Below are 21,918 nucleotides of genomic sequence, written 5' to 3' on the forward strand. Positions count from 1 at the left end.
TTTTAATTGACCTAATTTGAAGCTATAACAATTTTCTTTTTATAACTAATAATTTTTTCTGTTGTACAAGTGCTTGCCCACTCTACTTAGTTTGATCAAATATTGAATAAACATCTTCTGAGTTTTTAGCACAGTACAATTATATGAACAGATACGCAGCATCTTGGTCTACAGAGCACAAATCTGAAGTAATTTTATAAAGGTCATCACTCTTCATAAGAGTGAAAGAAGGCAAAGAATCCAGGGAAAATTAGACTCAAAAACTCTTATATTCTCTAAAATTGTTTAACCCCTATAGGAAGTCTTATAGTGACACCTTCGAAAATGTGACTCCTGAGGATTTAATTTGAAAAGAAACTTAAGAGTTGGACACTTTCAGTAAGTATCATTCAAAAGGCCTATCACTTTGAATATCGGATAGCCTCTCAAAAGAAGAATATGGGCATGCTAGCACTTTGCTAATGCCCATTAACTATGGCAATCCTTAGTGAATTGCTGCATTAATGAGGAAGTCATTGCCTATAGAGTGTCTGCAAACAGAGGAGTGTATCTTCGCTTCAGTTCCTCTGACAAGTGTAGCTCAGCTTTAATTATTTATGATCATACACCACAGCATAGGAGCGCTCACGAATATTTTATATGAGTAATATAGTTTTAATAATAAGAGCCTTCACTCCATCTTGTTGTTATTAAATCTTACAGAGGAGCAGGGTGAGAATTTAAGGTTTTTTGTGGATTAGTAAACTGGGAATTAGCAGGATTCCCTAAGGTAGAGTTCTAAATAATACAATGAAAATAAATATCTACAAGTACAATTCTTATTTTTTCAAGCTCTTTGACAGCCCTCAGAAGACCCTCAATAAGCCACAAGGAAAATGATAAGAAATGAAACAGCTAATGATAACAATAGTTATGATAAGAATACTGCTTATATAACTCTTTATGGATATGTCTACACAAACATGTGAGATGGATGTTGAGACAATGTCTAAATAATTTAGAACAAACAGTTTACAAGTGTGGGCAGAGGGAAGCTGGAAAGGAGAGATTTCATTTGGTCAGAATCCGCCAGCTTAAACTGGTCAAACTTGCTGAATGATTTCTCATAGCTTTCCTTAAAAATTCCAACTCTATTATTTAAGCCTAATTCTGCACATAACTTACTTTTAACTATGGCCAAGTCTTTTCCAATGATGGTGCTTTCGGTTCTACCACTTCCATGATCGTAGACCCACTGTCACTTATTCTTTCAATAATAGTTTATGGAGCAGCAATTTATAAAGCAGGTCCTCTAATGAGGACTAAGGAGAAGTTCATCCATTGAGTTGTCTAAGACAACATTAAGCTTTTAACCACGAAGCCCCTCTTCACCTCCAGTCTTCAGAAGACCTCTGCACCTCACACACAAACACACCGACAACCACTCTTATTTTGTTTTGCTTGTCATTTGCTTTAATCAGGAACATGGAGAAATATGAAGGGGTTTATAGGGTATTTTCAGAAGCGTGAAGTACAAGATGTGCTCCTCCCTTCTTCATCAATCCTCACACAGAGCCCTAATGACCTTGACCCTCAGAGTAACAATATTCCTCTGGGTTTCTCACCAAGCACCAGGCCTGAAGGCAGCCTCTTGGACTCACTCAGCTAAACAACAAGCATCCGAGAGCAGAGGGGCTTCTGTTACTCAACAACTAGAAAAGAATCCACTAGCCAAGGCTATGAGCATTCCACACCCACGCGCTACTCACTAACCTTGAAGAATGAAAGGTGAACCAAAGACTCCACAGGGTAATAACATGGTGTGAAACGGCCATATTAAGTAATCTTTAGTAGCTAGTAAGAGTGGCCACTTTGAGCTGCCCAAATAAAAGAGCAAATAACAATTCATCTTGGGCAGTAAAATGAATGGAAAATACAGAGTAGGAAAAAAGACATTGTAAATTACTAGATGTGCCAGACTGAGTTTTTCAGTTATATCAGAGTCTAGGCAGCCAAACTCAGACAAGAAAAAGGAGACAGGAAAGCTGATCTGAGAAAAATTCATTGCCTTCAGGATATACGCTCAGTCCTCACACTGCTCTCAAGCATATTTTGATAAATAATTTTATATTTTAAAAAGTGTTATTGTTTTCTTTTGCTGGAAAATTGTATGTGAGTGTCCTTGCCTTTGTGTTTAAGGGGTTTTAGGGCTTGAATCTTTGGTCTTTCTTATAACACCAATTATTCTCATTAATATCAACAATTTTTTAAATGGTTATACTCAGCCATTCAACAAATATTTATTGAGTGCCTATTATGAGTCAGGCCTTATTCTTAAGCATGATGTATGCAGCAGGGGCATAAGAGGCATGGTCCCTGTCCTAATGGAGCTCACAGCCTGTGGGGGAGATAAATGATAAACAAATAAACACGTAGTAGCAATTTTTAAAATAACCTGGATTTTCTGAGACAGTATAATGGGGATTGGGGTAGGGAGCATCTAATTAAGGGAAAGACTTCCCTGAGGAAGTGACAGTTGATCTGAGACCTAAGGGATAAGGAGTTAGTAGGGGACGCATAATTAGGGCACATGCTAACTACCAATCATGCTGGCATTGGAATGGGCTTGGCATATGGAGAGAAATACCTGAGTGTACAAATGGAGGCTTACATTTTCAAAAAGCTGCTTTGTTTATGAAAATAAAATGAATGCTTGGTGATTTTCAGGCAAAAAAATACTGATGAGGTAGGAATAACTCATCAAACCTGAAGAGTCCGGTTTCTTGTCAAGGTCAAAAAATTCATGTCTAAGCAGTAAAAACCCTGCCTTCTTCTAGATATTTGTCTTATTTTAATATTCAATTTTAAAATTATATCTAAAGATCTCCAAAACTCTTTCTACAGCTTTCTTTAGTAGTCTATTCCAATACTGAACTACCCTCAATGTCAATAATGTTTCTCTGCAGCACATTTATTGAGTTTTTTGTGTGTGTTTGTGTCTTCAATAAGACTGCATATGTGTGTGTATTTACATAATAATATATTATCACCACTCTTTGCATAAAAGTCTTCAGTATAATTTTAAAGACTGTTAGCAAACTTTCCTTCTCTCTTCTCTAAGACATATTATATTACAGTTCATCACGAGTGTAAAAAGTTATTCTGGAGCATTTGCCCAGCTTCTGTACCAGTCTTTATTAGTAGAAAATCGACATTCAAAAAAATATATAGAAGAGGACCTTCAAGATGGCGGAGGAATAAGTCATGGAGATCACCTTCCTCCCCACAAACACATCAGAAATACATCTACATGTGGAACAGCTCCTACAGAACACCTACTGAATGCCAGCAGAAGACCTCAGACTTCCCAAAAGGCAAGAAACTCCCCATGTACTTGGGTGGGGCAAAAAAAAAAAAAAAACAGGGACAAAAAAATAGGGATGGGACCTGCACCTCTGGGAGGGAGCTTTGCTCTTTTTTTTTTTTTTTTTTTTTTTTTTTGTGTTACGTGGGCCTCTCACTGTTGTGGCCTCTTCCGTTGCGGAGCACAGGCTCAGCGGCCATGGCTCACGGGCCCAGCCACTCCGCGGCATGTGGGATCCTCCCGGACCGGGGCACGAACCCGCGTCCCCTGCATCGGCAGGTGGACTCTCAACCACTGCGCCACCAGGGAAGCCCTGGGAGGGAGCTTTGAAGGAGGAAAAGTTTCCACACACTAGGAAGCCCCTTCACTGGTGTAAATGGGGGGTGGGTGGGGGGAAGCTTCGGAGCCATGGAGGAGAGTGCAGCAACAGGGGTGCAGAGGGCAAAGTGGAGAGATTCCTACACAGAGGATCGGTGCCGACCAGCATTCACCAGCCTGAGAGACTTGTCTGCTCACCTGCCAGGGCGGGTGGGGGCTGAGAGCTGAGGCTCAGGCATCGGAGGTCAGATGCCAAGGAGAGGACTGGGGTTGGCTGTGTGAACACAGCCTGAAGGGGGCTAGCACACCACAGCTAACCAGGAGGGAGTCTGGGGAAAAGTCTAGAACTGCCTAAGAGTCAAGAAACAATTGTTTTGGGGTGCGTGAGGAGAGGAGATTCAGAACCAGCCTAAACGAGCTTCAGAGATGGGCGTGAGCCGTGGCTATCAGCACGGACACCAGTGACTGTGGACACCAGTGATGGCGGACACCAGTGGTGGGCATGAAACACTAAGGCTGCTGCTGCAGCCACCAAGAAGCCTGTGTGCAAGCACAGGTCACTATCCACACCTCCCCTCCTGGGAGCCTGTGCAGCCCGCCACTGCCAGGGTCCTGTGATCCAGGGACAACTTCCCCCGGAGAACACACAGCACACCTCAGGCTGTTGCAAAACCATGCCAGCCTCTGCCGCCGCAGGCTCGCCCTGCATTCCGTACCCCTCCTTCCCCCAAGCCTGAGTGACCCAGAGCCCCCTAATCAGCCGCTCCTTTAACACCCTCCTGCCTGGGTGAAGAACAGATGCCAGAGGGTGACCGACATGCAGAGGCGGGGCCAAATCCAAAGCTGAACCCCGGGAGCTGTGCGAACAAAGAAGAGAAAGGGAAATCTCTCCCAGCAGCCTCAGGAGCAGCGGACTAAATCTCCACAAGCAACTTGATGTACCTGCATCTGTGGGATACCTGAAGAGACAATGAAGCATCCCAAAATTGAGGAGGCATACTTTAGGAGCAACTGTAGACTTGGGGTTTGCTGTATGCGACTGACTACCTTCTGATTTTTATGTTTATCTTAGTATAGTTTATAGCACTAGCTATAATTGGTGGGTTTGTTTATGGGTTTGGTTGCTCTCTTCTCTCTTTTTAATTATTTTTTAAATTTTTTTACTTTAATAAATATTTTTTATTTTAATACCTTTATTTTTTTTAATTTTTCTGTCTTTCTTTCTCCCTTTTCTTCTGAGCCGTGTGGCTGACAGGGTCTTGGTGCTGCAGCCGGGTGTCAGGCTTGAACCTCTGAGGTGGGAGACCTGAGTTCACGACACTGGACCACCAGAGACCTCCCAGCCCTATGTAATACCCATCGGTGAGAGCTCTCCCAGGGATCTCCATCTCAACAGTAAGACCTAGCTCCACTCAACAAGCAGCAAGCTCCAGTGCTGGATACCCCATGCCAAACAACTAGCAAGAAAGGAGCACAACCCCACCCACTAGCAGAGAGGCTGCCTAAAATCAAAATAAGTTCACAGACACCACAAAACACATGACCAGATGTGGTTCTGCCCACCAGAAGGAAAATATCAAGCCTCATCCACCAGAACACAGGCACCAGTCCCCTCCACCAGGAAGCCTACACTAAACAAACCTTACCCACTGGGGGCATACACCAAAAACAGTGGGAACTACAAACCTGCAGCCTGTGAACAGGAGACCCAAAACACAGTAAGTTAAGCAAAATGAGAAGACACAGAAATACGCAGCAGATGAAGGAGCAAAGTAAAAACCCACCAGACCAAACAAATGAAAAGGAAATAGGCAGTCTACCTGAACAAGAATTCAGAATAATGACAGTAAAGACGATCTAAAATCTTGGAAATAGAATGGAGAAAATACAAGAAACGTGTAACAAGGACCTCGAAGAACTAAAGAGCAAACAAACAATGACGAACAACACAATAAATGAAATTAAAAATTCGTAGAAGGACTCAATAGCAGAATAACTTAGGTAGAAGAACAGATAAGTGACCTGGAAGACAAAACAGTGGAAATAAACACTGCAGAGCAGAATAAAGAAAAAAAAATGAAAAGAATTGAGGACAGTCTCAGAGACCTCTGGGACAACATTAAATGAACCACCATTCAACTTCTAGGGGTCCCATAAGAAGAAGAGAAAAAGCAAAGGACTGAGAAAATATTTGAAGAGATTATAGTTGAAAACTTCCCTAATAAAGGAAAGGAAATAGTCAGTCAAGTCCAGGAAGGCAGAGAGTCCCACACAGGATAAATCCAAGGAAAAACATGACAAGACACATATTAATCAAACTATCAAAAATTAAATACAAAGAAAAAATATTAAACGCAGAACAGAAAAGCAACAAATAACATACAAGGGAATTCCCGTAGGGTTAACAGCTGATCTTTCAGCAGAAACTCTGCAAGCCAGAAGGGAGTGGCAGGACATATTTAAAGTGGTGAAAGAGAAAAACCTACAACCAAGATTACTCTCCCAGCAAGGCTCTCATTCAGATTCGACGGAAAAATTAAAACCTTTAGAGACAAGTAAAAGCTAATAGAATTTAGCACCACTAAACCAGCTTTACAACAAATGCTAAAGGAACTTCTCTAGGCAGGAAACACAAGAGAAGGAAAGACCTACAAAACAAATGCAAAACAATTAAGAAAATGGTAATAGGAACATACCTATCGATAACTACCTTAAATGTAAATAGATTAAATGCTCCAACCAAAAGACACTGACTGGCTGAATGGATACAAAAACAAGACCCTTACATATGCTGTCTACAAGAGACGCACTTCAGACCTAGGGACACATACAGACTGAAAGTGAGGAGATGGAAAAAGATATTCCATGCAAGTGGAAATCAAAAGAAAGCTGGAGTAGCAATTCTTGTATCAGACAGAATAGACTTTAAAATAAAGACTATTATAAGAGACAAAGAAGGACACTACATAATGATCAAGGGATCAATCCAAGAGGAAGATACAACAATTGTAAAAATTTATGAACCCAACCTAGGAGCACCTCAGTACATAAGGCAAATGCGAACAGCCATAAAAGAGGAAATCGACAGTAATACAAAAATAGAAGGAGACTTTAACACCCCACTTTCACCAACAGACAGATATTCCAAAATGAAAATAAATAAGGAAACACAGGCCTTAAATAACACATTAAACAAGATAGACTTAACTGATATTTATAGGACATTCCATCCAAAAACAACAGAATACACTTTCTTCTCAAGTGCTCATGGAACATTCTCCAGGACAGATCATATCTTAGGTTACAAATCAAGCCTTGGTAAACTTAAGAAAATTGAAAATGTATAAAGTATCTTTTCTGACCACAATGATGTAAGACTAGATATCAATAACAGGAAAAAAAACTGTAAAAAATACAAACACATGGAGGCTAAACAATACACTACTAAATAACCAAGAGATCACTGAAGAAATCAGAGAGGAAATCAACACATACCTAGAAATAAATGACAATGAAATAATGACAACCCAAAAGCTATGGGATGCAGCAAAAGCAGTTCTAAGAGGGAAGTTTATAGCAATACAATCCTACCTCAAGAAATAAGAAACATCTCAAATAAACAACCTAACCTTACACCTAAAGCAATAAGAGAAAGAAGCACAAAAATACCCCAAAGTTAGCAGAAGGAAAGAAATCAAAAAACTCAGATCAGAAATATATGAAAAAGAAATGAAAGAAACAATAGCACAGATCAATAAAACTAAAAACTGGTTCTTTGAGAAGATAAACAAAATTGATAAACCATTAGCCAGACTCATCAAGAAAAAAAGGGAGAAGGCTCAAATCAACAGAATTAGAAAAGAAAAAGGAGAAGTAACAAGTGACACTCCAGAAATACTTAAGATCATGAGAGATTACTACAAGCAACTCTATGCCAATAAAATGGACAACCTGGAAGAAATGGACAAATTCTTAGAAAAGCACAAGCTTCCAAGACTGAACCAGGAAAAAACAGAATATATAAACAGAACAATAACAAGCATTGAAATTGAAACTGTGATTAAAAATCTTCCAACAAACAAAAACCCAGGACCAGATGGCTTAACAGGTGAATTCTATCACACATTTAGAGAAGAGCTAACACCTATCCTTCTCAGACTCTTCCAAAATACAGCAGTGGGAGGAACACTCCCAAACTCATTCTAGGAGGCCACCATCACCCTGATACTAAAACGAAACAAAGGTGGCAAAAAAAAAGAAAACTACAGGCCAATATCACTGATGAACAAAGATGCAAAAATCCTCAACAAAATACTAGCAAACAGAATCCAACAGCACATTAAAAGGATCATACACCATGAATAAATGGGGTTTATCCCAGGAATTCAAGGATTCTTCAATATAAGCTAATCAATCAATCAATGTGATTCACCATATTAACAAACGGAAAGAGAAAGACCATATGATCATCTCAATAGATGAAGAAAAAGCTTTTGACAAAATTCAACACCCATTTATGATAAAAAGCATCCAAAAGTAAGCATAGAGGGAATTTACCTCAACATAATAAAGGCCATATATGACAAACCCACAGCCAACATAGTTCTCAATGGTGATAAACTGAAACCATTTCCATAAAGATCAGGAACAAGACAAGGTTGCCCACTCTCACCACTATTATTCAACATAGTTTTGGAAGTTTTAGCCACAGCAATCAAAGAAGAAAAAGAAATAAAAGGAATCCAAATAGGAAAAGATGAACTAAAACTGTCACTGTTTGCAGATGACATGACACTATACATAGAGAAGCCTAAAGATGCTACCAGAAAACTATTAGAGCTAATCAGTGACCCTGGTAAAGTAGAAAGATACAAAATTAATGCAGAGAAATTTTCTGCATGTCTATACACTAATGATGAAAAATCTGAAGGAGAAATTAAGGAAACACTCCCATTTACCACTGCAACAAAAAGAATGAAATACCTAGGAATAAACCTGTCTAAGGAGACAAAAGACCTGTATGCAGAAAACTATAAGACACAGAGGAAAGAAATTAAAGATGATACAAATAGATGGAGAGATATACCATGTTCTTGGATTGGAAGAATCAACATTGTGAAAATGAATCTACTACCCAAAGCAATCTACAGATTCAATGCAATCCCTATCAAACTACCAATGGCATTTTTCACAGAACTAGAACAAAAAATTTCACAGTTTGTATGGAAACACAAAAGACCCCGAATAGTCAAAGCAATCTTGAGAAAGAAAAATGGAGCTAGAGGAATCAGGCTTCCTGACTTCAGACTATACTACAAAGCTACAGTAATCAAGAAGGTATGGTACTGGCTCAAAAACAGAAAGATAGATCAGTGGAACAGGTTAGAAAGCCCAGAAATAAACCCACGCACATATGGTCACCTTATCTTTAATAAAGGAGGCAAGAATATACAATGGAGAAAAGACAGCCTCTTCGATAAGTGGTGCTGGGAAAAGTGGACAGCTACATGTAAAAGAATGAAATTAGAACACTCCCTAACACCATACACAAAAACAAACTCAAAATGGATTAAAGACCTAAATGTAAGGCCAGACACTATAAAACTCTTAGAGGAAAACATAGGCAGAACACTCTATGACATATATCACAGAAAGACCCTTTTTGACCCACCTCCTAGAGAAAGGGAAATAAAAACAAAAATAAACAAATGGGACCTAATGAAACTTAAAAGCTTTGGCACAGCAAAGGAAACCATAAACAAGACCAAAAGACAACCCTCAGAATGGGAGAAAATATTTGCACATGAAGCAACTGACAAAGGATTAATCTCCAAAATTTACAAGCAGCTCATGCAGCTCAATAACAAAAAAACAAACAACCCAATCCAAAAATGGGCAGAAGACCTAAATAGACATTACTCCAAAGAAGATATACGGATTGCCGACAAACACATGACAGAACGCTCAACGTCAATAATCATTAGAGAAATGTAAATCAAAATTACAATGAGATATCATCTCACACCAGTCAGAATGGCCATCATCAAAAAATCTAGAAACAATAAATGCTGGAGAGGGTGTGGAGAAAAGGGAACACTCTTGCATTGCTGGTGGGAATGTGAATTGGTACAGCCACTATGGAGAACAGTATGGAGGTTCCTTAAAAAACTACAAATAGAACTACCATATGACCCAGCAATCCCACTACTGGGCATATACCCTGAGAAAACCATAATTCAAAAAGAGTCATGTACCAAAATGTTCATTGCAGCTCTATTTATAATAGCCAGGACACGGAAGCAACCTAAGTGTCCATCATCGCATGAATGGATAAAGAAGATGTGGCACATATATACAATGGAATATTACTCAGCCATAAGAAGAAACAAAATTGAGTTATTTGTAGTGAGGTGGATGGACCTAGAGTCTGTCATACAGAGTGAAGTAAGTCAGAAATAGAAAGACAAATACCGTATGGTAACACAAATATATGGAATCTAAGAAAAAAAAATGTCATGAGGAACCTAGGGGTAAGACGGGAATAAAGACACAAACCTACTAGAGAATGGACTTGAGGATATGGGGAGGGGGAAGGGTAAGCTGTGACAAAGTGAGAGAGTGGCATGGACATATATACACTACCAAACACAAAATAGATAGCTAGTGGGAAGCAGTCGCATAGCACAGGGAGATCAGCTCAGTGCTCTGTGACCACCTAGAGGGGTGGGATAGGGAGAGTAGGAGGGAGGGAGACGCAAGAGCGAAGAGATATGGGAACATATGGATATGTATAACTGATTCACTTTGTTATAAAGCAGAAACTAACACAGCATTGTAAAGCAATTATACCTCAATAAAGATTTTTTAATAATGGGAGATAATATTTTCAAACGAAGCAACTGACAAAGGATTAATCTCCAAAATATACAAGCAGCTCATGCAGCTCAAAATCAAAAAAACAAACGAACCAATCCAAAAATGGGCAGAAGACTTAATTAGACATTTCTTCAAAGACGATATACAGATTGCCAACAAATACATAAAAGGATGCTCAACATCACTAATCATTAGAGAAATACAAATCAAACTACAATGAGGTATCACCTCCACTGGTCAGAATGGCCATCATCAAAAAGTCTACAAACAATAAATGCTGGAGAGGGTGTGGAGAAAAGGGAACCCTCGTGCACTGTTGGTGGGAATGTAAATTGATACAGCCACTACGGAGAACAGTATGGAGGTTCCTTAAGAAACTAAAGATTGAACTACCCTACGACCAAGCAATTCCACCTCCTGGCATATACCTGGAGAAAACCGTAATTCAAAAAGAGTCATGTACCACAATGTTCATTGCAGCACTATTTACAATAGCCAGGACATGGAAGTAACCTAAGTGTCCATCAACAGATGAATGGATAAAGAAGATGTGGCACATATATACAATGGAATATTACTCAGCCATAAAAAGAAACAAAATTGAGTTATTTGTATTGAGGTGGATGGACCTAGAGTCTGTCATACACAGTGAAGTAAGTCAGAAAGAGAAAGACAAATACTGTATGCTAACACATATATTTGGAATCTAAAAAAATAATGGTTCTGATGAACCCAGGGGTAGGACAGGAATAAAGACGCAGACATAAAGAATAGACTTGAGGACACGGGGAGGGGGAAGGGTAAGCTGGGACAAAGTGAGAGAGTGGCATGGACATATATACACTACCAAATGTAAAATAGATAGCTTGTGGGAAGCAGCCACATAGCACAGGAAGATCAGCTCGGTGCTTTGTGACCACCTAGAGGGATGGGATGGGAGGGTGGGAGGGAGATGCAAGAGGGAGGGGATACGGGGATATATGTATACGTATAGTTGATTCACTTTCTTATATAGCAGAAAGTAACACAACATTGTAAAGCAATTATATTCCAATAAAGATGTTAAAAAAGAAAACAAAAAAAGTACCAAAAGAAATATATACACATACACACACACACACACGTATATAAATATATGACATAGGACCAAGAACTACGACAATGAGATTTGTAGTAAACAATAAGTTCACATTTTGACCTGTAAAATGGGCACGAACCAACAGCCGTCTACAAAATATATCTGTAGCAAAGGCATCTAGCACGACCAATCACTATTGTTTCTCTATTCACAACCTTGATCATTTCCCGAGGCTATTCTTTCTGTATTCTTTTTTTTTTTTTTTGCCTTTTCTGGCCTAATGCCACACTTGCATTAGCAGTGTTACACATTTATATTACTAGCCTAAATCTTTCCTCCTTCTTGTGAATTACCACCACATGCTCTCAACAATAGCATACTCCTAGATTTATTCATTATCCCTTCAAAGTCTCTCTCATTTAAAACTATATTCTTTACCTGAAAAACAGTAAATAGAGCAGAGATGTTCCTGAAATACAACATTGCTTTGATATAATTGTATAATAGTGTATATATACTGTGTTGGTAATTTTTCTGTATTTATGTGCCTGTTCAATTTCAACCTTTGCTTCTCCATCTCCATTACCATATCCATGCAACACACTTATAAAAAGCTGTCAGAACAACACAACATATAAACTCAGAGCAGGTTCAATGAACTGTTTCAGCTGGTTTTTCTTCTCATTTCCTCCACTCGCTTCAGGAATTCTTGGGCTTCGACAGTGGGAATTGCAAAACCCTCAGGGCAGGTCCCTTTGTGGCTCATTCTGCATCTTATTTAGTGCTGGTATCCAGAGGCTATAAGAAATTCTGAACAGGCTGGTGCAACAGCTCAGGTGACTCGCAACATCATTCAGATTTGTCGATATTCTCCCTAACTTCGCCAAAATAAAGGATCAGTCATCAAGGACTAACGTGGCAGGGAGAGCAGTTCAGCTACACCAAGGTTCAGCCCCAAGAATCGCATGTGGATAACTTAAGGAGACCAAATTTGGGGCTTAGTGAACTACTCTCCATTCTCTACTCATAATAAAGAAAAGGCTTCAAGTGCAGAAGGGTGGATTCAAGTTAGACACAAATCCTTTGAGAACATCGTAAATACTGGAATATATGTTACCAAAGAAACAGAAGAATATATTTTCCCTAGTGGATGTTTGTTTCTTTCTTTAAGTACATTTTCTCCAACATCTGGACTTGCTGACAGATGGTCCCATTCAAACCCAGAGAAACAGACTTGATGACCTGTGATGTGTACCTGGCTTGTCAGGTCTCTCTTTAAATGTCAAGTCCACAGAGAGGCCTTTCCCTCCCACCTATCCTAATCAGATTTCTCCTCTTTGTCTTTCTCTTATTTCCCTGCTATTTTCCTTTCCATCTCTTACAACAACTAGTAATTGTATTTTATTTACTTGTTTTTTTCTTTGTAGAGCCAGTTGTTAAACATTTGCCAGCACACCACTGCTCCTAACTGTTCTCCCTGCTTCTCCTGCTCCCCATGTCACCGCCAAATCAATGCTTTAAAAACTTGAATCCGGTCAAGCCATTGCTCTGCTCAAAAATCTCCCGTGGCTTTCCACTTCACTCAGTTAAAAATAAATAAAATTCTTACCATAGCTAGAAACTCCCATGCGATCTGCTAAGCCTTACTCTCCCCTTGTATTTTTCTGATCTCACCTTCTGACCCCACGGCTCATGGGGCTTCAGCCACACTGCCTACCTGCTGTTCCTCAACACACGGAAGCAAGCTCCTGCCTCGGGGTCATTGTATTTGCTTCTCTCTGCCTGGAAAACCTTCCCCCAGATAGAAGCGAGGCTCCCTCCGTCACTGCATGCACTTCGTTCTCTTCCATTCCTGTCCCCAGACCAGAGTGACCTCTGACTATTCTGTGCAAAATCGTGCCCACCAACACCCAGCCCTTCTGCACTCCCTTTTACCTGCTTTATATTTTTCTATAGCAGGTATCGTTGGTTTACATGTTGTGTATTGATCAGCATTTTGGTGTTCACTTCTCAGATCCACTCCCCACTTCTCCTCCCCTCTGCAAATTACATTTGCTTGGTTCCCATTGCCAACTGGCTGCCAGCAAAGTTTGGCCAATGAGAGGCACTTGCTGAAGCTTGGAGGGAAGAAAGAAGTGAGAGGCCAGGATATTTCCCCCTGTCTCTTCCTGCTTTCAGGTGGCATTGACAGCAGTGACCCAGCCTCCCCCAGGGCTTCAGCCCCCACCCAAATAACTTCTCCCTCAGCTCTCCCAAAAACATCTTTGTTTCTGGGCTCTGGGGACACTACTTCTCCCTGTTATCCCCCAGTCGTAGAGATGATGCAGCTAATCTTGGGGTTGAAGTCCAATTGCCTCTAAGGTTTTTCAATGCTTCCAAATATTTGAAACTTACTTCTCAGATTAAACTCCCTGTTTTGAAACACCTGGAGTGGGTTCTGTTTCCTAAATAGACCTTGCGGTACACCCGTCTATCTCCTCTACGGAGGAGGCTGGTAACTAGTCGCTCTTCTCCACCAGGAACACTCTTCTGCCCACGTTTTACTTGTCCTGCTGGGTCCTCCTTAAATGTCACTTCCTTAGAGAGACCTTTCCCTCCCACCCATTTAGATCTTCCCTCTTTGTCCTCTTATTATCTTGTTTTCATTTTCCATTTCTTACAACAACTTGTAGCTATACAGTAATTTACTTGTTTATTTGTGTAATGCCTCGCTCTACCACTCAACTAGATATAATAAGGATTCTGTCTCTCTATTTAACACTGTTTCCCCAGCTCCAGAGTCTGGCCCATAGTAGATCTATAAATATTTTATGCATTAAGTAATGAATGAATTTAGACTAGACCCTGTATAGTAACCATCATAATACTTTGGACTTAATTAGTACTCAATAAATGTTTATAAAGTTGATTGGCATGTATGGCTTTCTCAGAAAAATTCACCACTACATCTAGTATACCAAGGTTTTCCATAAATCCTGGAAGACGTATCTCTCATGGTATTTTCCATGCACACTACACTTTTTTTTTTTTTTTTTGGCCATGCTGCATGGTATGTGGGATCTTAGTTCCCCAACAAGGGATCAAACCCGTGCCCCTTGCGTTGGAAGCGTGCAGTCTTAACCACTGGACCGCGAGGGAAGTCCCCCACCTATATATTTTTCACACGTTACCTTCAAAGACTCTTCATTCCCGCAAGCAACATGAAAGTGGATAAAGCAAGCATATGCATGTGATCTAAGCATTCTCACATGCCTAGTGTCAAAAATGAAGAGAGAGCCCAAACAGGAACTGTGTACAGAGGATGATATTTACAAGGTTCTTCCTCTCAGGGTTTTGTTGTTATTTTTGTCTTTTTGCCTGTGTTTTCTTTTTTTTTTGGTAATTTCATGTCTTTTTCTCTAAAGTGAACCCAGCTATTGAAGGGTAAGAGCAAATTTGTGCCTGTCATTTTCCTTTTTGTTTTAAATACTTACCGGGTTTGGGTTGCGTTATGGATTTTCCACGTAGGCTTAAATTGGTCTTTGCAATGCTCTGTTCTCTGTTCTTGTTTCTAAAGTAAAGAGAAAGCCTCAAATGAACACTGGGAAGTCTACCATGCATCACTTTTTTTAAGTTTCCAATTTCTATTGGCTCCTTTATTCTCCATACTTCTCTGTCCTCTCTTTTGTTTAAAATCTCATTTAGCATTCTCTTGAGGGAGAACATGAGATTACAATCTAACAATTGTAATGAGAATGGGTTAAGTTGGTGCTGTTTCCCATTTTCATTACAGTCTGGGTGGCAAGAATAATGTAACAGAATTTTTAATGCCTCATATACTACATGAACATTTTCCCGTGAGCTCCTGCTCCTTTTCTGCGGACAGCACTGTTGCTATGTGCTGTAGGACTTCGATCTTTTTATATTCTGAATTATAATCAATTGGCCATTTCACCCCTTCCCCGTAGATTAGAGTCAAATAAGTGAAAAATATTTTGATCTGCAGCATACCACTGCATCTCATAACTGTAAAATCCTATCACCTGCAGACCAGTACCAGCAAAATCCACAGAGCCAGTGATTCAAACTGCACAATCCATGTGTCTTGATGGCCAGGCACTTCTCTGAAAGGCACTCTGGGAATTAGAGTTTTGTAATTTAGAGTGTAAATAGAGTTGGTTAATTTAAGTACCAGGCGCTCTTGGTGAATTGCTCTTTGAAGTCTAGGATGCTCACCCTTGAAATGGAAAACCTCACAGATTCTTGTTACTCCAAGTGTGGTCTCCAGACCAGCAGCATGGGCATCACCTGAGAGCATATGAAAATGCAGAATCTCAGGCCTCAGTCCACTCTTCCTGAATCGGAATCTGCATTCTAACAAGACCCTCAGGTGATTGATATGCACTGCAGAGCTTGAGAAGTGCTGCTTTAGGGTGTCTTACAGGCTACACTCGGTACAAAATGTCGGGAATAGTCTCTCCTCCCTGAGTAACCCCAGTGCTCACTGTGGGCACCCAACCCAGGGCAGTGCCACAGGGTCACAGAGCCCTGTCACCTGGCTTCTCAGAATCTCCCTCTGATGTCACCTTCATTTAAGACTTTTTCTGGCCCTTTGCCTTACTAGACTTTTTAGGTTCCATTCTCTAGGGAACTGAAACTGTTTGACAAACTAATTCTCAGTGGCCTTTTGAGCAGAAACATCTGGGTTCGAATCTTCACTCCTGATATTGCTGTGGGGGAAAGTTATCTATCTGCTCTGTGCCTCCGTGTCTTAGTTTATTAACTGGGGATAATAATATTTACCATATTAGTTAGAGAATAAGAGCTACTGTAATAAAGGAATCCCCAAAACACAACGGTTCAAACCATATAGAAATGTCTCAATCTTACGTAAAAAAAAAAAAAAAAAAAAAAAAAATGCACTTTTTCAAACACATAGAGCAGAAAGTGAGATTCTCTCCAGCATAGTTCTCTGTGATTCCCTAGGGCCTTATCCTTGTCCTCATAGTGGGAGCTTCCTTGCAAAAAGGGAAGAGCTGACATGAGACACCCCTTAGCAATGGGTCCCACCCTGCTGGAAGGGGCTTGGGAAATGTGCTCCTTCACTGGATGCGTCACTCCAACTCTGTGACTGTGGCCAGCAGGCTGGGCGTTTTGCTGGGGACACCGGCAGTCCCCACCACACTCATCTAGCAGGGTTGTTTTAGGAGTTAAAGGAATTATGGAGATAAATTGCGTAACACACTGCCTGGCACCCACACACATTAGGTTCTTAATAATGATAGCTGCTATTCTTACCATCTTATTGTTAGCCCTCCTGGTAACAGAATCACGATTTATCAAGGCTTTTTGACACTTAAACTCATGGAATGAAAAGTGAATGAATTTCAATCCACCCTCCTGAAGGGGCCCATAGATGCCTCAGATCAAACAACAGTGGCTTCAAGTCAGGTTTGTGTGACTTTGGCACCAAATTGGACAAGTCTTGATCTCTAGAGAGGCTGATGAGCAACTTGCCCTATTTCTACCACTTCTATCCGAATGCCTCAAGTCAAAGTGAAACTGGAGACTGGGATTTGAGTGCTCATGGTTGATGGACAGAGGACTTTCCAGAGAAAGTGCGTGAGGGAGTCTGATCCCACAGGGAGATCTGGAGCAGGAATTATACTACAAAATCAGTGCCGTCTCAAGTCTTTTGTGCCCCCGCACCAGTCAGGCCTTTGGCTGTAGGATGCATGGGGACCAGGGAGGGAACGTACGCAATTCTACCGAAAGGAAGGCAGCTCAGCTGTTAGCAGCCAACTCTGCAGCAGGAAGGGGAGGGCTGCACCTCCTGTCATGCAGGCAGGACCCAACAGCATTCATTTCATGTGGGTATTTCCTGCTAACTTCCACCATATTCAAGAGACAAAGTACTGGGTAAATCAGAGCAAAAAAACAAAAACAAAAACAAAAACAAAAACCCACAACCTTAGAAGGTACATGGATCAGGAAAGGTTTGGGTCTCATGGCCACAGAGTAAACCTCTAACTCCAGCCAGCACTTGGTCACAGGAAACTATAAGAAACATGAAGCATGGAGTAATTTTTCACTCCTACTGGAAAATGATTCTTACCACATCAACGAACAAAATGTTTTCTGCAAATAGGCATCCAAAACTACTGGTTATTTAACCTGTTAATGCAGTACCACTCTTAGAAGCAACCTAGGTACTTAAAACTAATTGCATACCTCCAAAAAAAGAATATGGGTTGATCCAAATCAACACTTTTAACAGGTCTTTAGATAAACCAATTTGAGTTCTTGGCTCATCGATAGAAAAGTAAATATAAAAACAAAAATTTGAGTCCCATCAGGGATTCCTTCAGGAATGATGTAAGCTACTCGTATTCACCATGTCATGTCCAACTTTTAGAGCATCTCTCATAAGCAAACCGACTTCTCCTTGCCTGGTACCACCTTCCAAGGCTTCATCACATCACACCAAGGTCACAGCCTCGACGAGAGCCTCATCTGCCCCTGACTCTGGGACAGAGCCAGTCCCAGTCCACAGCTCTACCTCATGTCAGTCTGCCCTTGGATCCGGTCCATGTTCCTGGGCTTTACCTCAATCTTTGTGTACAAACCCACCTTGTGCCCTAGTTCCAGTATCTACATCAATGGCTTATCTGTTGCCTGACTTTCCACTTTAGCTCCCAGCCTGATGCCCCAGGTCCCTCAGGACTGGGTCCTTGTATCCCCAGGTGCTTTCATAGATTTGCCTGATCAACAGCCTATGTCTTCCTGCTGCTCAGTGACAGACTCCCTGGGCCACCTGCTGCCTGCATCTGCACCTATTGTCTACTGCCAGACAGCTCTCCTCCCCAAGGAGGAGAAAGAACAGATGGAATATCCTTAACAGAGTGGTGTGAAGAGAAAAAATGCCAGCTAAAGTGCTACAGAAAATGAGGGTTCAACTCCTTTATTAGGACAGGGAAGCTGCTAATGATGGGGGCCAAGGAAATAGAGAGGCTGCCTTCACTCAGTCAAGACAGCTGTTGTCCATGGGCTTGGCAGAGGCTGGTGGTCGAGAGTTTGTGTTCTGGAGTCAGACCTGATGGATATCCCAGCCCACCACTCACTAACATGTAAGAGAGGACAAACATTTCACTTCCTCAGTCTCAGTTTCCGCATCAGGGGTAACACCTCCCTCACAGAACTACTATTGTCCTTGCTGAGATTAAAAGAGATATTGCATTTACGTCTCTTACAATGGTTTCTTAAGCCTGTTTTACAGAAGATACTCAATAAACATTAGTATGTAATTCTAGAGGAAAAGATACATGTAGGGTAGTTTTTTGGGGGGAAGGAATATTATGTATTTAGAATAAAAGCCTAGGCTGGATGAACCACTTTAAAGAAGATGGATAAGTTCAGAAAATGTGGAAGGGATAGGAGTCAGTGAGGTGAAAACCAGAGCAGAAACCTGAGTCCAGAGCAAAAACAAGAAGGCTGCAAGGGCAGCCCTGGGAGTGGGAGTGTTGGGAACCGTTGATGAGAAGGTTGTGGAGGAGACTGGAATTGAATCAGAAAGGTCGGGGAGGGAGAGGGAGAGGGACCCTGGCTGTGCTCTAGGGAATAAATGCACCATAAAATGCCCCCAAGGCAACAGAGAAAGCTATTAGAGAAGAAGTAAAGGGGAATCGAAAAATATCATGCATTTTATTGGAAGGGCAGTGAATGGAGAGAGGTACAACAAAGTATTCAGAGCAACTCGGAGAGGGAGAACAGTAGGAAAGTCCACAGAGGGAGAGGTAAAAAAGCAGTCAGCTGTGACAGAGAGAAGAGGCAATGAAGAAACATAATAATATATAACGCTAGTTCAAAACAACAGCTGGGAATAGGGAATTGATGGTGAAGAGATAAATACCAGCAATGAGGGAACTAAATACCATTAAAATATTAACAATAGTTCATAACAATAAAGCTGAAGTCTGGAAGCAATTAATAAATTAATAAATAATAACACAAAGTATAAAATGAATCGAGAAAAAAAGTGAGATTATAAACATGACAGTTTAGTGAGAGAAGGGCAGGGGTTTATTGGAGGAGAGAGAGGGGAGGATGATTCAGCCGGGTTGTAGAAGTACATGCTCCAGGTTCAGAGTTGCTAAAAGAGGAGAGAGGACAGATTCTACCCACCTATGAGCCAGCAGATGGAAAAGCAGCCCACAGCGACTGTTGCTCTCTGCTGTCCTGATGCAGCTGCCATCTGAGAGCTATTCACCTACAACCATGAGAAACAAAATTATTTCAAGAACTGACTGCCTAGACTATACCGATAATGGTGCACACATACGCTAGGCTTCATACTAAAGGAAGTCTCTAAAAGTAGCTACTAGGGAATTGTTCTAAAAATGTAGGTCTTGGACCAGATCAGAGACCGCATTCTTAGATTCAGCTTCTCAGCTCCCAAGCCCCACTCTCAACCTCAACACATCATTTTGAGTGGTTCTGGTAATCAGTAGAATCCCCCAGCCCAGGTGGAGGATCCCCAGTGGCTACATCCACCCTCATCGGTCCTAACCTAGTCATAGACCTGAAAGTCTTGGTCACTGTAAGCACTCCTCATCCTCAGGACAGCATCCATCCAACCATGTGATTTGTTCTCAATATTTCTCCTCTGCAAACATAATTACGGTAATTGGGAGCACATTTTTTTCCCCAAAGTAAAGGTCAAGCCCTCTTTACTCTTTGCTCAAAGAATATTCTCTACTCCAAGGAGCATCTACAAAGCAAAAACAAAACAAAACAAACAAACAAACAAAAAACAGAATGGAAAACCCCAAACAATAACAACGACAAAAAGAAGAGGACTTGTTTTGCTCCCAAATGAGGCAAAAACTTTTACCAAGCTCGGGGGATGGACAATAAAAAGAATGGTAAGCTGGTTAGACTAAGCTTAATAGGCCAGTTTTCCTTTTTCTTTTAACAAGTCTGTCGCTTCCCCATTTTTGTGTGACTTCGGTTCTTCTGTGGCATTTACCCAGTGACACGTATCCAGAAGCAGGGACAATTTCTTACACTTTTCCCACCAGAGAGCAGTTCCTATCTGTTTTTCCACATTGGTTTTCCTCCTCTTCTCCCCTCTCATGCCCAGCATCTCCTATTTAACCAGGATTTAATAGCTGACACTACGGCCCTGGCTATAGCATGGACTTTGCACTCAAAACACCCCCAATTGAATAGAGAGTTCCTGAGCATCCGAATTTCCAACTTCCAGCTCAACGATAAGAATAATAAGAAATAGGAATAATAAAGTGAGAAAACCAGACACAGAAAAGAAACAGCTGGTACACATTACAGATAATTCCAGGGTCAGTAGTGAAAGGATAAAAGGAGACAGAAGAAAAGAGAAATCAAAGGAATAACTGAGACTTTCCACAGAATGGGATATTAAAAATACCAAGATATTACTTTTATATTTGCATAAAAATGTTAATGATCAGCTATCTACAATTAGAACTTGAATATGTTTAATGTCCTCAAAGCAAGTAATTCTTATTGTTCAGGATGCATGATATGTAAAGTAATATAAATTGCACTTAGTTTCAATACATGTAAAAGATTATTTTCCTTGAATCTACTGCTGCAAACATTGGACTATCTCTCTTAAAGAACTATCCTGAAAAGGAAGTCCAAGGGTGTAAGGTACAGCTCAACAGTTCTGACTTTAGTAAGTTCCTGGTACGTAAAAGCTTCAGCTTAAAAGAGCAGAGGCCAAGCTTTGTTCTGAGCCTCGCACGCAGCGTCTGCTGCACAGGATTCAACACTGTGCATTGATCATGGCTTACCGATGATCATAATAATTAACATCAATTCTGGAGACAGTTAATAGACACATGGGGCGACGTTTTCACTTCAGAATCTAAATTATTTGCTATTGGATAAGCAATTTGTTTTTACTGGCTTGGACATGAATTAAATTGATTCTAACAACTTTAGAAGTTTGATGTAATTGATACACTACGGTACAGCCTTTTAATATTAGGTTCCTTGCATGTACATAGGTATACAGATATAAAGAAATCTACTTCCTGATTTTTTTCATGACAAAAAAAGTCAGTTTGAACACTTTTACAATGAAATCTTCCCTTAATTTAATGAAAAACAGTAATAGAAGAAAAATATACCAGAAGAGTAGTTGTCATTCTCACCAGTTAATTTAATAATGGCCTCCTGTGCTCTGTACTATTCCTTCTGAGGATAGCAACGACGGGAAGAAATTAGAGGTCATCTAGTCTAGGCTGCTAATTTCACCAGTGAAAGCTCTGAGGCCCCGAGT

General features: G+C 40.6%; 1 long non-coding RNA gene across 1 annotated transcript in view; it reads right to left on the reverse strand.

Annotated features, from left to right (window-relative positions):
- The window catches only part of LOC141276260 (uncharacterized), a 72,614-nt gene extending 52,756 nt beyond the window's left edge, over nt 1-19,858 (reverse strand). The window contains exons 1-2 of the long non-coding RNA XR_012325529.1: nt 19,776-19,858; nt 15,089-15,165 (exon numbers count right to left, since the gene is read on the reverse strand). This is a non-coding gene — a long non-coding RNA (uncharacterized lncRNA). The remainder of the gene's footprint in view (nt 1-15,088; nt 15,166-19,775) is intronic.
- Between the last annotated feature and the right edge of the window lie 2,060 nt (nt 19,859-21,918).

This window comes from Tursiops truncatus, chromosome 13, assembly GCF_011762595.2.
Source record: "Tursiops truncatus isolate mTurTru1 chromosome 13, mTurTru1.mat.Y, whole genome shotgun sequence".
Lineage (NCBI taxonomy): Eukaryota > Metazoa > Chordata > Mammalia > Artiodactyla > Delphinidae > Tursiops > Tursiops truncatus.